This window comes from Lissotriton helveticus, chromosome 7 (genome assembly GCF_964261635.1).
Source record: "Lissotriton helveticus chromosome 7, aLisHel1.1, whole genome shotgun sequence".
Taxonomy (NCBI): Eukaryota; Metazoa; Chordata; class Amphibia; order Caudata; family Salamandridae; genus Lissotriton; species Lissotriton helveticus.
In genome coordinates, this window is record NC_136068.1 from 825,092,270 (window position 1) to 825,107,804 (window position 15,535).

The 15,535-nt window shown below is 42.9% G+C and overlaps 1 long non-coding RNA gene across 1 annotated transcript; it reads right to left on the reverse strand.

Moving 5' to 3' along the window:
* Positions 1-1,479: 1,479 nt before the first annotated feature.
* LOC144767077 (uncharacterized) lies at positions 1,480-13,198 on the reverse strand. Its single transcript, XR_013598054.1, has 3 exons — positions 13,081-13,198; positions 10,352-10,402; positions 1,480-2,166 (listed from the first exon to the last, which is right to left on the reverse strand). It is a non-coding gene; the product is annotated as an uncharacterized LOC144767077 (long non-coding RNA).
* Positions 13,199-15,535: the final 2,337 nt, after the last annotated feature.

A 15,535-nucleotide genomic window follows, 5' to 3' on the forward strand; every position in this document is an offset into this window, starting at 1 on the left:
TCCCAGGGATGGTGGCCTGCTGGGCTCAGCAGACCACGTCTGGGACTGCTTTTTAATGAAGCAGCTTTTTTTTTACTGCAGCCCATTTTCCTTAAAGGAAAACGGGATCCATTAAAAAAAAAATGAAACTTTTTCGATTCATTTTTTAATGGCAGGCAGTGGTCTCTGGGACCACTGCCCGCCCTTGAAAAAAGAATCAAAAAAGAATCTCTGGGACCACAGCCTACCCTTAAAAAAATTTTTTGCATGCATTTGCAAAGAGGAAGGGGTCTCCTGGGGACTCCTTCCCATTTGCAAATGCATTACCACCTACTTGAAGTAGGTGGTAATTGTGAGTGTTTTGCGACCGCAATTGCGGTCGCAAAACATTAGTACATTGTTTTGAGACTCGCTATTTGGAAATGAATGCCCCTTCCAAATACAGAGTCGCAAAACCTATTTAGTGAGTTGCAAAGAAATTGCGACTTGCTAAATAGGCTTTGTACATGGCCCAATATGTTTTTGCATGCGCAAATGGGTTTGCAAACCCGTTTGCGCATGCAAAAATGTGTAGTGTGTAGTAATGGTGTAACTCTGAAGAATCTTATAAGTAGAACTTGGGGGAAAGTAAAATTAACATTTTCCTAGATAACATGAGAGAAAGTTTCAATTCTATTAAGGACACGGAGGCGAGGATTATGCATTACTTTATTCACTCTTTATTAACACCATGTTCAAGGATAAAACAAAAACACATCACTGAAACTACAACTCCCACAAACACTAGGAGTAACCATGGCCACCAACAGTCCAATCAAATAACAGTCCGATAGTCCATATACTACTGGTGATGTCGTAGTCCTTCCTCTTCTTCACTGAAGGAAGTTAAGCCCGCTGGACCTTATTCGGTTTTAGAATCCGAACCTATGAAGATATGGATATTTGGTTAAAGTCTCTCCCTTAGTTGATTTTTAGGTCGAGCCTAGAGCCAGTGCGCTGCTCTGCGAGACTTGTTGTAGTGTTGTAGGGAATAGAAGCCCCACCCACTCTCCCATATTTGTCATTGGCTTGTGCCGTTAGCCTTAGTAAATGTATGCTTTTGATTTCTTAATAGGCTTGTTAGTCACTCCTTAGTACCGCCTTGTCTTCATTTGTAACCTTCCATGGCGACTGGCCCCTTTACTTCGATTGTTACACAGTATGTGTTATTTAATCTGTAGGCACTATTTTATTTATGAAGTTTCAAAGTGCTCTGCTTACATTCAGGACGGGACAATGGTGGCCGCTTGTTTAATTTCCTGTTGCTTTGCCCCTGCCCCCCCTCCTGTTGTCCTGTGTTAACCATGCTCCTGCCCCACCTCTCGTTGTCCACATTCCCTTTGTTCCTGCCCCCCACCCCACTTGCAGGAGCCCTTGAGGTAACCCCCTCATGTTGTCCATGTTCATCATGCTCCAGCCCCCTCCCGTTGTCTAATTACCCTTTGCTCCCGGCCCCTCCCATTGTCTGCATTCCCTTTCTTCCAGCCTCCCTCCCCACTTGCGGCAGCCCATGAGGTGCTCCCCCCTCCTCCGAAATGCGGCACACCATTTTTCTTTAAAATGCTGAACAGAGTCAGCGAAAATTATGGGCAAAGCCAAAAGGCAGGACCTATTGGCTTTGCCAATGCTTTTTTCATCTGTTCTGTACAATCATCATAGAGGCACAGGAAGAAAGCTGGCGGTTGGCCTAGAATCACACAGAGAGGCACTGTAGAAGCCGGGCTCGAATTTGAGGCTGTTAGCCTATGTGACTTTATTGGTGTGTCTGCCCTTCCCGCCCAGCGGTGAGTTTTTGTGTAAAATATTGCCCAGTAGCGAGTTTTGTGTAAAATATTGCTATCACTGGTGTAATGCTGTTAAATGGAGACATGGAAATGGCAGTACAGGGCGAGTATTTGAACGTACTGAGAGAAGTAAGGGTCAGCATGGGATGGTGTCATGCCTAGTGTCTGTCACCCTCATATGGTCTTCTTGGCACTCTGCATACAGATTCTTTTAGCTGAAGTGAACTTTGGCCTCGGGAAAGCGGGCATTGCTGACATCTGTGATGTGGAGGTCACGAGTACGAAACTTGGAAAGGTTGGCTCCGCCTTCTGCTCTTCCTCGGGCAGTAAATTCAGTGCCAGTAAATTGAATAATAGGAAGGACCTGTGTAAAGTCCAATAAACGTAATTAGTAAAGTAAAATCGTTTATTGTAAAAGGAACACAGGAGCAAGGCAGGGCGCAGCCTGCACAGGTCTTCCTCAGTAACTGGCACTGTTCTCTGCAAGGAATACAGAACATTGCATGGAACGCTTGAGGAACAAGAGGGTTAAAAGAAAACATTCCTGTAAGATAATTAAACATGACACATCTAATCTTAAGGGAAAAAAAATAAAACAAAAGAAACAGAAAAGAAAAAAAACAAGTACATTAAAAAACAACATATAAAATCCTCCAACCACTTGGGTTTAAAGTGTACTCTTTTCCTTGCAAAATTATCATTAGTAACTGGTTCAACAGAATCAAAATTCTTAACAAGTTCAATATTACCATTCCTAGATGTTCCAACATTTTCATTTATAGATGTTGGGTTTACATTTTCAGTTTCTGAAGTTACAACATTTTCATTTACCAGTGTTGAGTTTACATTTTCAGTTTCCGAAGTTACAACTGTTCCAGACGATAAAACACCATCTTGTTCCTTCTCAACAATTTGATCAAAATTGGAATTACGAACACAATCTTTCTGAATATTAGACTCATCAAAATCGGAGGAAATGGTTTGATTCTCAATATCATCAAAGGTCCCACAAGGAAATGAAGGAGTAGGAATAACTAAATCATGTTTTCCTCTGTAAATAGCAATTCTTCTACTATTTCAAACCTTACCATCACTCAAAAGGACGGTGTGAGGAGGAGACCGGAATAGACGAGAACTGTACCTTGCGCTGCCCTAAAGTCGGACTGCAACAACCACGCTCCTTTGCTGTCTCTCCTCAGGCACTCGGACGTGGTGAAGGTGGTAACCCGGAAGAGGAGGAGGAACAACCCGGACACAGTACGGCAGGACGAATGGGAGACGCCTACAAAGAGGCGAGGGCGGAGAAAACGGTCGTCCACGCTGAAGACGGAGGAAGGAGTTCACAGACGGAGACGGAGAAAGAAGACGCGGGACCCGTAGAGGAGGCAGGAGCCCTTGAAGACGGCGCGGACCCGGTTCAGGAAGACGCAGGACCCGAGGAGACCCAGACAACCCCCGAACAGGACGTCGACGAAGACAGCTGGTGTGAGGACTGGTGGTGTCCGGTGGATGCTGGAGAGCGGCCGTGACTCTAGGAAGAGTTACGGCGGGGTCGGTGAGTGACATCGGCTCTAGGGAACTGTAGCGGGTAGCGGGTGGGAAAGATACGGGGAGGGATTGTTTGTTTATCGGTGTCGGTCCGCGTTGTGTATCTTGTGACATACTCGGACCACGACCTGCAACTTAGGCTGGTTAAATGTACGGCGCACTGCTGTTATATTTTTCTTCATAACGTGCAAACTGTAAGCACTGTGAGCACTCCTATCGTTTTGCCCTAGGCACTGTGAGCACTCCTATCGTTTTGCCCAAGGCACTGTGAGCACTCCTAACGTTCTATCCTAGGCACTATAAACTTTTGCCCCATATCCCTTACTACCTAAACCTAAATCTACCTCAGACTTTTTCCTATTGATTGCGTACTCCGTCACTTTCCTACTGGCACTAAACACTAAAGGTGTGGTGAAGGGAAATATCTCCTCTCTAGATTATTATTGTCATTCTCACGGTCCCCTCATTTATTCCTCCCTTCTCTTATGAGCCACCGGGGAGACCAACCACGTCCTGAAGACAAGGCGAAGACCACACGAGACCCTTCATCACCTGACACTTCCCCGGAGACATCAGAAGAAGAAGAAAAGTTTGAAGAGCCTTAACAAATCCCCGTCACATCGTCATTTGTTTTCAATAAACCTTCTTCCTTTAAACCACCACTACCGCCTCCACGCCTGTTTATCAAACCCGCCCTCTTACAAGTGGTGTCAGAAGTGGGATCACAAGGCAAGATGGAGGCTGCCATGGCTAAGATGGCCGAAAATCAAGAACACCTGGGGAAAATTATGGAACGGTTTCTGAATGTTGTGGAAGAAGACCGGGACAAGATCCAAAAGGTCATTTCCGGACAAGGACAAAAACTCGAAGCAGCTATGGGCAAACTTACTGAAGTACTAGGACAACAAAGAGGTCCTACCACTTTTCCTTCCGTAGTAGTGCAACGATACGTGGCAGGAGAAGACCCTGATTTTTTCTTTAATAATTTTGAGAGAATGGCAACTGCAGCATCCTGGCCGGCCGAGAAATGGGGCCAATATTTGGGACCTTTGTTATCTGGCGACTTACAGGCCGCATACCAAGCAGCGACTCTACAAGGAGCAGTCCCCTATGCTGACATTAAGAGGTGTATCCTGGAGAGACTAGGAATAGATGAGGAAAATTATAGGGTGAAGTTAAGGCAAATGAAAGAAGGACCTCAAGAAACCCCACGTGCCTTATACTTCAGAGTAAAAGATATGACAGATCGGTGGCTTAAACCTGCTACTACGGATAAGGATGGAATTATGGCCAAGATCTATCTAGAACAATATCTGACCTCTCTACACCCCCAATTCAAAGATGGGTGCGACAGCAGGCAAACCTTACTCTGGAAACCGCTGTTGAGATAGCTAGTGCCTACCATAGAGCTTTAGATTTTCAAAAAGGAAAAGACGAGTCCACAGGGAAAACAGGAGGCCATACGGGAGCTAGACATCCCCGACCGCCACTAGTAAAGAAACCTGAATCCCTGACTTTCATGCCAAACGCTCCATCTATTAGTACTCCTTTTCCTCCACGTCCACCTTCTGCAGGCCCACAATGTTTTCAGTGTGGAGGGATGGGACATATAGCTAGGTTCTGTACCCAGAAAGAGGAACCCATGGAGATCGGGATGGCCCGTAATTACTACTGTTCCCCTACCGAAAAGAAGCCACCCCCATATAGGTGTACGGTTTCAGTAAACGGACAACCTTTAACTGCTTTGGCTGACACGGGTTATTTACATAGCGTAGTCAGGCCTCAAGACCTGGGTAAAAAGCTAGGACCTATAGATGGAATGGTGGCCATTAAATGTGTTCACGGAGACACGAAACCCTACCCCACTGCTCAAGTGCAGATCCAACATTCTCATGATGATGGTATGTCTATGACTGTAGGCCTTATACCACGATTACCAGAACAAGTAATCTTAGGAAAGGATTATCCCAAGTTGACCCAGCTATTGCAAAATGCTCCTGTACCCGAAGAAGACTGGCTGTCTACCGCACCTTTTTCCGCTGACACAGGGAAAGAATGGCCTTCATCCAAACCAAAGAAAAGTAGAAGGCAAAGAAGGGCGGAAAAAGGGAGAGAACCTATGGTTATGCCTATCATACCCGAAGAGAATCCCTGGGAAACAGACAGGAATTTTCATGCTGCCCAAAGAGAGGACCTTATACTCCAAGAAGCATGGAGTAAAGCTCATGAAAACGAAGAACCACAACACGTATGTCCTTACTTCTTTGTAAACAGGTGTTAGTTATATAGAAAAGGAGGACCTAATCAGAAAGCCCAGTTGCTAATCCCCAAGCAGTTTGAGACAAAGTGTTATATCTAGCTCATAGTCATCTTTTAGGGGGTCATTTTGGGGCAGATAAAACGGAGAAAACCATTCTAGAGAGGTTTTATTGGCCAGGAATATACCAGCAGGTGAAACAATATTGTAGGGAGTGCCCGATTTGACAGAAACATAGCCGATATCAACCCCCTAGAGTACCACTGCGTCCCCTCCCTATTATTGATGAACCATTCAGTCGAGTGGGCATGGACATAATAGGACCCTTGCTACCATCACGTAGTGGTTGTCGCTATGTTCTGGTGCTTGTTGATTATGCTACGCAATTTCCCGAAGCAGTACCCCTTCGCCGTCCAGACACTACCAACATATCAAAAGCTATGATTGGAATTTTTTCTAGAGTAGGATTCCCCAAAGAGATCCTGACGGACCAGGGAACCCCTTTTGTTTCCAAGATGATGCGAGACATTTGTACCCAGTTGGGCGTGAAACAAATAAAAACAGCAGCCTATCACCCCCAGACAGATGGCTAAGTGGAAAGATACAATGCCACCATTAAGACCACGTTAAAAAAACTACTGGCGTTAGGAGCACGGAAGTGGGAAGATATTCTCCCTCTAGCTCTCTTCTCCATTAGGTGTAAGGTGCACAAAAGTACTGGATATTCTCCTTTCGAGTCATTATATGGACATAAACCCTGCACCTTACTTGACATGGCTCAAGAACAATGGGAGGATGTACCTGACAATACGAAACCTCTCCCGGAATATGTCTCAAACTTAAAAACGCATTTGAGACAAATTCGAGATATTGTACGAACTAACCTGGAAAACGCCCAGAGTAACCAAAAGGGTCAATATGACAAAGGGACTAAGAATAGATCATTCCAGATAGGAGACCTTGTTTTACTCATGATGGCTACCTCAGACCAAAGGTTGTTGGGACAATGGCAAGGACCTTATAAAGTCATTGCACAGGTCACTCCAGTTACCTACCACATTGAAACTGATGCTGACAAACATGTAACCCAAATCTACCACATCAATTTGCTTAAAAAATGGGAAGGACCGGCACCGGCAACAGTGAATGTGGTAGAATCCCCAGTTCCTTTGTTCCAACAGAGCATTGATACCGAACTACCAGTTCCTCAGAAAGAAGAGTTGATTCAGAAGTTGCAGTCTTTGTCCCATGTCTTTTCTACCCATCCTGGGAGGGTTACTCTTATTGAACACATCATTAAAACTCCACCGGGGAAAAGAGTCAAATTAAGACCATATCGTATCCCAGAAGCGCGCCGACAAGTGATACGAGAAGAGATACAAAACATGTTACAGATGGATATTATTGAACCATCTAGGAGCGAATGGAATTCGCCCATTGTGCTTGTACCCAAACCGGATGGTTCAGTCAGATTTTGCATAGATTTTCGCGAAGTAAATAAGATTTCAGATTTTGATACCTACCCCCTTCCTCGGGTGGACGAAATGGTAGAAAGGATAGGGAGAGGCAAGTACATTAGTACCCTAGATTTATGTAAGGGGTACTGGCAAATACCTCTCAAGAAGGAAGACAGAGAAAAAACTGCTTTTTCTACCCCTGATGGGTTATATCAATTCAAGGTAATGCCATTCGGCTTACATGGGGCCCCGGCCACATTTCAGAGAGCCATGAACATAGTATTGAGACCCCATAGCAATTACGCTGGGGCTTATATCGATGACATCGTGATATATAGCGATAGCTGGGACCAGCATCTATCACATCTTTCTCAAGTCGTACAGACTTTGGGGTCATATGGATTAAGAATAAATCCCGCCAAAAGTCATTTGGCTGCACAGACAGTGAAGTACCTAGGGTACCTGTTAGGGGAGGGAGTGATAAGACCTCAGACATCTAAACTGACAGCCATTTCACAAATTCCAATGCCCAGAAACAAAAAGGATTTGAGAGCTTTTTTGGGGTTATTAGGGTACTATAGAAGGTTCATCCCTAATTTTTCTCACTTGGTTGCCCCCCTAACTGACCTCCTACAAAAAAACAGTCAAACAGAAACAATCTTGAAATCCCCTCCTGCTGAGGTAGTAAGATCTTTCGACACTTTAAAACATTCTCTAACGTCAGATACTGTTTTGATAAGTCCCGATTACACCCGGCCCTTCATCTTGCAGACAGATGCCTCTGACCAAGGCCTGTGAGCAGTTCTATCACAGGAAACACAACAAGGGGAGAAACCAATCTTATACATTAGTCGCAAACTGTTTCCACGAGAGAAAAACTCTGCGACTATTGAAAAAGAGGCCCTGGCCATCAAGTGGGCCATTGACTCCTTGAGATACTATCTGGAAGGGAGGGAGTTTACTCTTTTTACTGACCATGCCCCCCTAGAATGGCTAGCAAGAAATAAAGGCCATAACGAAAGGGTACTTAAATGGTTTCTGTCCTTACAACCATATAGCTTCCATACTAAACATAGAAAAGGAAAAGAACAAGGCAACGCCGACTACCTGTCCAGATATCCCCAAAGTACAGACTCTAGAAGAAGGACAGCAAGGGAAAGGGGATGTGAGGAGGAGACCGGAATAGACGAGAACTGTACCTTGCGCTGCCCTAAAGTCGGACTGCAACAACCACGCTCCTTTGCTGTCTCTCCTCAGGCACTCGGACGTGGTGAAGGTGGTAACCCGGAAGAGGAGGAGGAACAACCCGGACACAGTACGGCAGGACGAATGGGAGACGCCTACAAAGAGGCGAGGGCAGAGAAAACGGTTGTCCACGCTGAAGACGGAGGAAGGAGTTCACAGATGGAGACGGAGAAAGAAGACGCGGGACCCGTAGAGGAGGCAGGAGCCCTTGAAGACGGCGCGGACCCGGTTCAGAAAGACGCGGGACCCGAGGAGACCCAGACAACCCCCGAACAGGACGTCGACGAAGACAGCTGGTGTGAGGACTGGTGGTGTCCGGTGGATGCTGGAGAGCGGCCGTGACTCTAGATAGAGTTACGGCGGGGTCGGTGAGTGACATCGGCTCTAGGGAATTGTAGCGGGTAGCGGGTGGGAAAGATACGGGGAGGGATTGTTTGTTTATCGGTGTCGGCGCGCGTTGTGTATCTTGTGACATACTCGGACCACGACCTGCAACTTAGGCTGGTTAAATGTACGGCGCACTGCTGTTATATTTTTCTTCATAACGTGAAAACTGTAAGCACTGTGAGCACTCCTATCGTTTTGCCCTAGGCACTGTGAGCACTCCTATCGTTTTGCCCTAGGCACTGTGAGCACTCCTAATGTTCTATCCTAGGCACTATAAACTTTTGCCCCATATCCCTTACTACCTAAACCTAAATCTACCTCAGACTTTTTTCTATTGATTGCGTACTCCGTCACTTTCCTACTGGCACTAAACACTAAAGGTGTGGTGAAGCGAAATATCTCCTCTCTAGATTATTATTGTCATTCTCACGGTCCCCTCATTTATTCCTCCCTTCTCCTGTGAGCCACCGGGGAGACCAACCACGTCCTGAAGACAAGGCAAAGACCACACGAGACCCTTCATCACCTGACACTTCCCCGGAGACATCAGAAGAAGAAGAAAAGTTTGAAGAGCCTTTACAAATCCCCGTCACATCGTCATTTGTTTTCAATAAACCTTCTTCCTTTAAACCACCCCTACCGCCTCCACGCCTGTTTATCAAACCCGCCCTCTTACAGACGGCATTTCGTAAAACTTTTTTAATCAACAAGGGATCAGAAAATTGAGATTCACCTTTGCAAACTTTCCAAGGTTTTTTAACCTTGACCCACATTCCTGCTTCAATGTCTGCCAAACGTGCACCAAATGTATTATCAAAAATGCGTTTGTACTGTAAATGTTTTTCAAGTATGTTATTTTTAATAGAATTCGTGCAAATATCAAGACTAGAACTTTTGTGTAACCAATCAGGGTTACATTTAGTTCTGGCTGTGCGGCCTCTCATAATTTCAAAAGGGGACATTTTTAAAGCTTCACGGCTATTGGTTCTGTAAGTCCAAACAGCTTTATACACTTGAAGTTTCCAATCCTCCCCTTTCATAACCGCAATTTGAATGGCATTTTTCAAAACTGTATTGAATCTCTCACACATGCCATTTTCACTTGGATTGTACAATGAAGTGGTCCTGTGTTTCACACCAACCCTCTCAAAATATGTTTTTGCTCTTTTGGAAACGAATTGTACTCCATTATCGCTAATAATTTGAACAGGAAGACCCTCTTCAATGAAAACTTTGTCAATAAATTTCGAAACAGCTGCTGAGTCAATTTTCTCCACAATAGCAATGGTCAGCCATCTTTAAAAAGTATCAATGATGGATATTATATATTTGGCATTGATACCAATAGGACCCATGATGTCTATAGCAACCGTATGCCACGGACCATCAGGAATGATGGGTTCACACATGTCAGGTCTCAAGGTTTTAAGCGCTTTGTCTGAGTTAGCACAAATAACACAATCTTGCACAATTCTTTCAGCATTGAGATCAACTCCTGGCCACCAGTACCATTTTTTAACATTCTGTTGGGTTTTCACTATGCCACAATGATCCTTGTGACATAAGTTTAAAATAGAATTTCTTACTGACGTGGGGGGAATAGCTTTATACCCACGAAAAACAGTACCATCAGTAACAGATAACTTGTTTCTTACCTCCCAGAATGGTTTAAGACTTGGAGTTACTTTGGATTTTTCTGGCCATACCTTGCGAAGGAGAGAAGTAAGAGACACGAAATCACTTTCAGTCAGGTATTCTTCACTCCATTTTTTCTTTTCAACACAAAAAGGACTCTCATCATGGATAAGAGCAACTTGTAAAGAATCCCATTCATTCACATTACATTCTTGTAAGTCTAAAAGCATACGAGAAAGAAAATCAGCGAAAACATTGCTTTTGCAGGGAACATACTCTATCTTGTAAATAAAATCTTGTAGACGCATTGACATACTGGCTATCCTGGCTGAGGCTTTAAATAGCCCTTCAGTAGTAAGGAGTTTGATTAGGTGCTTATGATAAGATCTGACTATGCATTCTTTGCCCCATGCAAAAATCCGGAAGTGTTCTAAAGCCTAAACCACTGCTAAGGTTTCTTTTTCAATGACAGAAAATTTGCAAACTGGAGAAGAAAGTGCCCTAGACACATATGCAACTATACATTCTTTTCGACATTCATTAATTTGAGAAAGGATAACTCCTAAACCCTTATTGCTAGCGTCAACTGTGACTATGGAATTATTATCCACGTTAAAAGGGCACAACAAAGGGCATGAATGATGGCTTCCTTGATGGTGTTAAATTCATTCTTACATACATCGGACCAAACAAATCTAACGTAGCTTTTAAGTAGTTGTCTGATGTTATAAACCTTGCTGGAAAAACCTTCTACAAACTTGCCGTTGAATTCCACCATACCCAGGAATGATCTTACTTCATCCTTGTTGGACGGTGGAGGGGCATCTCCTAATTTAGATTTTGTAGCCACACCATCAGCACATAAAACATGACCAAGATAAGCTACGGATTTCACAGAAAATGTACATTTTGAGTGTTCCACTGTCAGGCCCTTTTCCTCCAAAATACTCAATACTTCTTCCAAAACAGCATCATGCTCAATTTTATGTTCCCAAAAATAAGGATATCATCTTGACAAAATCTCACCTTGGGATGCTTGCCAAAGAGATGCTGCATAAGCCGCTGAAAAGTGGCAGCGGCTGATGCCAAACCAAAAGCCATTCTTTTATATTTGAAGCATCCCATAGGTGTAATAAATGCAGTAAGGTGTTTACTCTCCTCATCAAGTAAAATATGGGTATACGCCGCCGGCAAATCAATCGTAGAGAAAAACATGGCACCGTTCACTAAAGACAACATTTCTGAAATTTTGGGTAAGGGAAACTTATCTATCACTATATTATTTATCATTGAGATGGCAAAGGTCAATACAGAGGCGAATTTTGCCATTGGACCATCTGGCAATGACAATAGGAGAAATCCATTCAGAGGATTCAATTGGCTCTATAACGTCTTCTTTAACAAGTTCATCTCATTCTTTTTCCACTTCACTACGTATCAAAATAGGAATCTCTCTCGCTTTGTGAATTTTAGGATTGGCATTACTCTTTAAAACTATATGGTGTACAAAACCTTTAAAACCCACAGAAAACCTTTGAAAATTTGGATAACATAGTATTCCCAATTTCACTACTATCATCAACAACAAGCACAGGCTCTGGACTATTGGGATCTAAAATGATGTTAAGTTTTCCTTGATCCTTCCATCCAAGTACAGAAGGTCCATGTATAGCAACATATCCTTTTCCTAGGGATTCTCTTCCTTTAAACCTAGAGTTGAGGGGTCTAAAACCAATCATGTCTATCTTTTCTCCAGAACAGCCTTCAGGGGAAATATTGGGGGTGTAAAGTTTATCGCCTAAATACTGCAAAAACTTCGAATTCCACACATCTTCACTAACTATTGTATGGGTGGAACCATAATCCGCATATATATCAATAGAAACTCCCCCAATAGACATGTTACAAATTGGCTTATTTTTAACTTGTTTGTCAGTAGTGTCATTAATGTTAAAAATAAATTGTTTTTCTTTCTGGGTATCACAACAATTATCTTTAACAGAGCAATGCATAATTTTCTTAACAATGCTTTCATCATCACTTGAAGTAGATTCGTAAACAACTTTAACTTTCTTACTTTTCTTTCTTTTACATGCTCTAGAGTAATGTTCAATTAAACGACAATTAGAAAATGTTTACTTAATGGCATTACATAGTTTGTTATTATCTAAATGAGAATCACTGCCACAGCTGTAGCAATTAAGATTTTCACTCTTTTTAAAATCTAAAGTTTTAGTTTTGAGTTGAGATCTTTGTTAAAAATGAGGCTTATTTTGGACCTGAGAAACAACCTGTTCATGTACTTCTTTACTTTTGTTTTTAATGGATTTAGTACTCCGGCTGGAAAGTTCAGCCTTTCTAACTATAGCTAAAACATCTTTAAGATCAGCATCTTCATTATTCCAATGTCTATCTAGGATTGCTGGATCACGAGTGTGCATTACAACTTGGTCCCTAATAAATTGCTCTCGAAGATGACCAAACATACAGTCTTCCACTATTTTATTAAGAGCAGCAATGTAAATATCAATAGTCTCACTTGGTTCTTGTTTTCTATGGAAGAAATTATATCTTGTTATGCCTATGCACACCTTAGGGGAAAAGTGATTATCAAAATCGTTTAAAACATCAGAAAATACATTAGATTCACCCCCACCAGTTGCTTTCGTCATTTCATCATAGATTTTTAAACCATCAGCACCAATCGAATGTAAAAATATTTTTTTCTTTCTTTCTGGTTTCATTTTACCTTCTTTGTCTATTTTTTCAATAAAGTCTAAAAAATAGGCTTTCCAGTGTAACCACTTCATACAAGGTTCAGTTCCTGATGGCCAAAAGGCTGGTGGAGATTGGATGGAGAAATTCTGTGTAGCTAATTGAGATAAAAAGACCAACGAGATGATGAAGAAATGGAGCACAATTAAAAATAAAATAAACAGTACTCAAAACAAATTATTTTCAAAGAGGATAAAGTGCTGTGAGGAGACGAAGGTGTTCTTAACAAAAGCTGATGTTCATTAAAACACAATAAGGCGGTGGTCATTCAAACACAGGAGATGATGTTCATTAAAAAGTTGCAAGAAGATGTAGGTAACAAGATGGTAACAATTGTCAAAACATTCTAAACATTTCACTAATAAGAACTAATGGTCGTGAGAAAATCCGCTTCTCACAAAAATGTAATCGAAACTAGCTAGTAAGAAACCACTTATTTCTAAGCTTCACTTGTAAGAAAATACAACATTCACCGGCACGGATGAATTCCTCTGTATGTAACTATGGAAACAAATGTTTCCAAAATGTCCGCCACGTCACATAACACGTTATCTTATCACGTAGTGTACGTGACGTGCTTGTATTTCACAGAGATGAGCGTCGCAAGAGAGAAGCTGGCGATCTGGAATCCCACTTCAGATCTCACCAATTCTGCTAGTCAGGCTCAGATCTCACCGGTTCTGCTTGTCACGCTCCAGAGAATCATGACGGTATTGACTTTTAAAATAGTACGCGTGCTGCTGTGGTTAGCGCTCCTCAACTCTTTGTAGAAAAATGGAAAAGTAGATGAAATCCACCAATTAAGTGAGAAAAGGTCTCTCGAAATCGAATTTTAAACGGTCGACAAGCTGGGACCGGGAAAGTTTCCACTCTCCTCTTAGTTCCCGCTCTCCTTTTAGAAGGTTTCAGGAATACTCGCTCCAACGATGCCTCAAAGTGATCGGAAGGATCAATCCTTTCTTTGTAGTAAAAGGTGCTTCAAAGTATCATTCAATAAGACTCCCCAAACAAGCATTTACAATGCAACGGTTTCGCCTTTGGAAAAGTTAGAGCTGTTGGCATTGTAAATCACAAAATTTGTATTTATGTGTTGGTTTTGAAAACAGATAAATAAATGGCATTGTCATTTACATTGCCAATAGCTTAATCTCTCGCAAATGTGAGACCTATTGTACCCTTCGGACGAGCTCCACAGACAGCAATTACTACCACACACACACACCCAGAGCCACACACACACACACACACCCAGAGCCCCACACACACCCAGAGCCCCACACACACCCAGAGCCCCACACACACCCAGAGCCCCACACACACCCAGAGCCCCACACACACAGAGCCACAGATCTGCATATGGCTGGGTATGGGCTGGAGAACTGAGCTAAAGAATGAGGACTGATTTAACCCAGATCTGTGATTTTGGGTGGGGGTTGAAAAGTTTCAGCACTCCCCACGTCATCTCCTTGTGTTTGCTCATAACTAGGTCCACCAGCTCAGCAAGAAGTAACTCCGCCAGGATTACTAAGGTTCTACATGAGGATAGGTCTCTGAAGCCCAGAACAAAAGGCTGATGAAAGTCCAGGTGAGCCTCACACATTCTCGCCAGAGAGTGCAAACACTAACCTCTGAGCACCTCGTGTAACAGCTTCACACAGGCAGCCAGTAGACATCTCCTTCAAAGTAATATGCATCGCCAATCAAGCAATCCAGGAGAATCGACCACTACACAGACAGAGCACCTATCAGTTAACAATGCCCTTACATTCCAGGCAGGTCCAAAGGACCTTTGCACTGTAAGTAAAATAATGATAATTTTCCAACCACTGAAATCCAAAGTCGAGACAGCAAGCCTACTGAATGTGATCAATTGCAGTATAAAAAAAATTTAGTGCACCAAAATCCAGGCTTCTCTCCATTCACTTAATTGAAAGAAACTAAAATGAAAGTAAGTTTCCAAATGACTATCCTCACACCCTGCCCAACGACTCATGAACAGCGTCCTATACCACATCGTGTAAGCAGCAAGTCTTCAAACCTGAAATGCGGTCTCAAGGGACCTACATCATCCGCGAACCTTACAACTATTGGTCTAAGTAAGAGTCAGATGCAAACGTGCTTTGCAGCCTCATCAAGAGTATGGCGCGCTATAAATTCTGCAATACAATACGACAGGCAGTAAAAACACAGTCGGGAACACACCTGAATTCCTTCCCGTAAGGGACTGTTACTCAAATGTATGTGTGAAAACTATTTGGGTACGCTATTTTTTAGGGTTATGTCGTATTTGGCACAAGTGGGACCTAGTGAAAATGGAGGGGCAATGAACAGAGGATTGCTAATGAGGAAAGAGCGATGTAATAAACAGACGATTTGGTGACAACTTAAAAGATTGGCTTGGACGTGCCAGGTTTAGACACCCCTAGGAA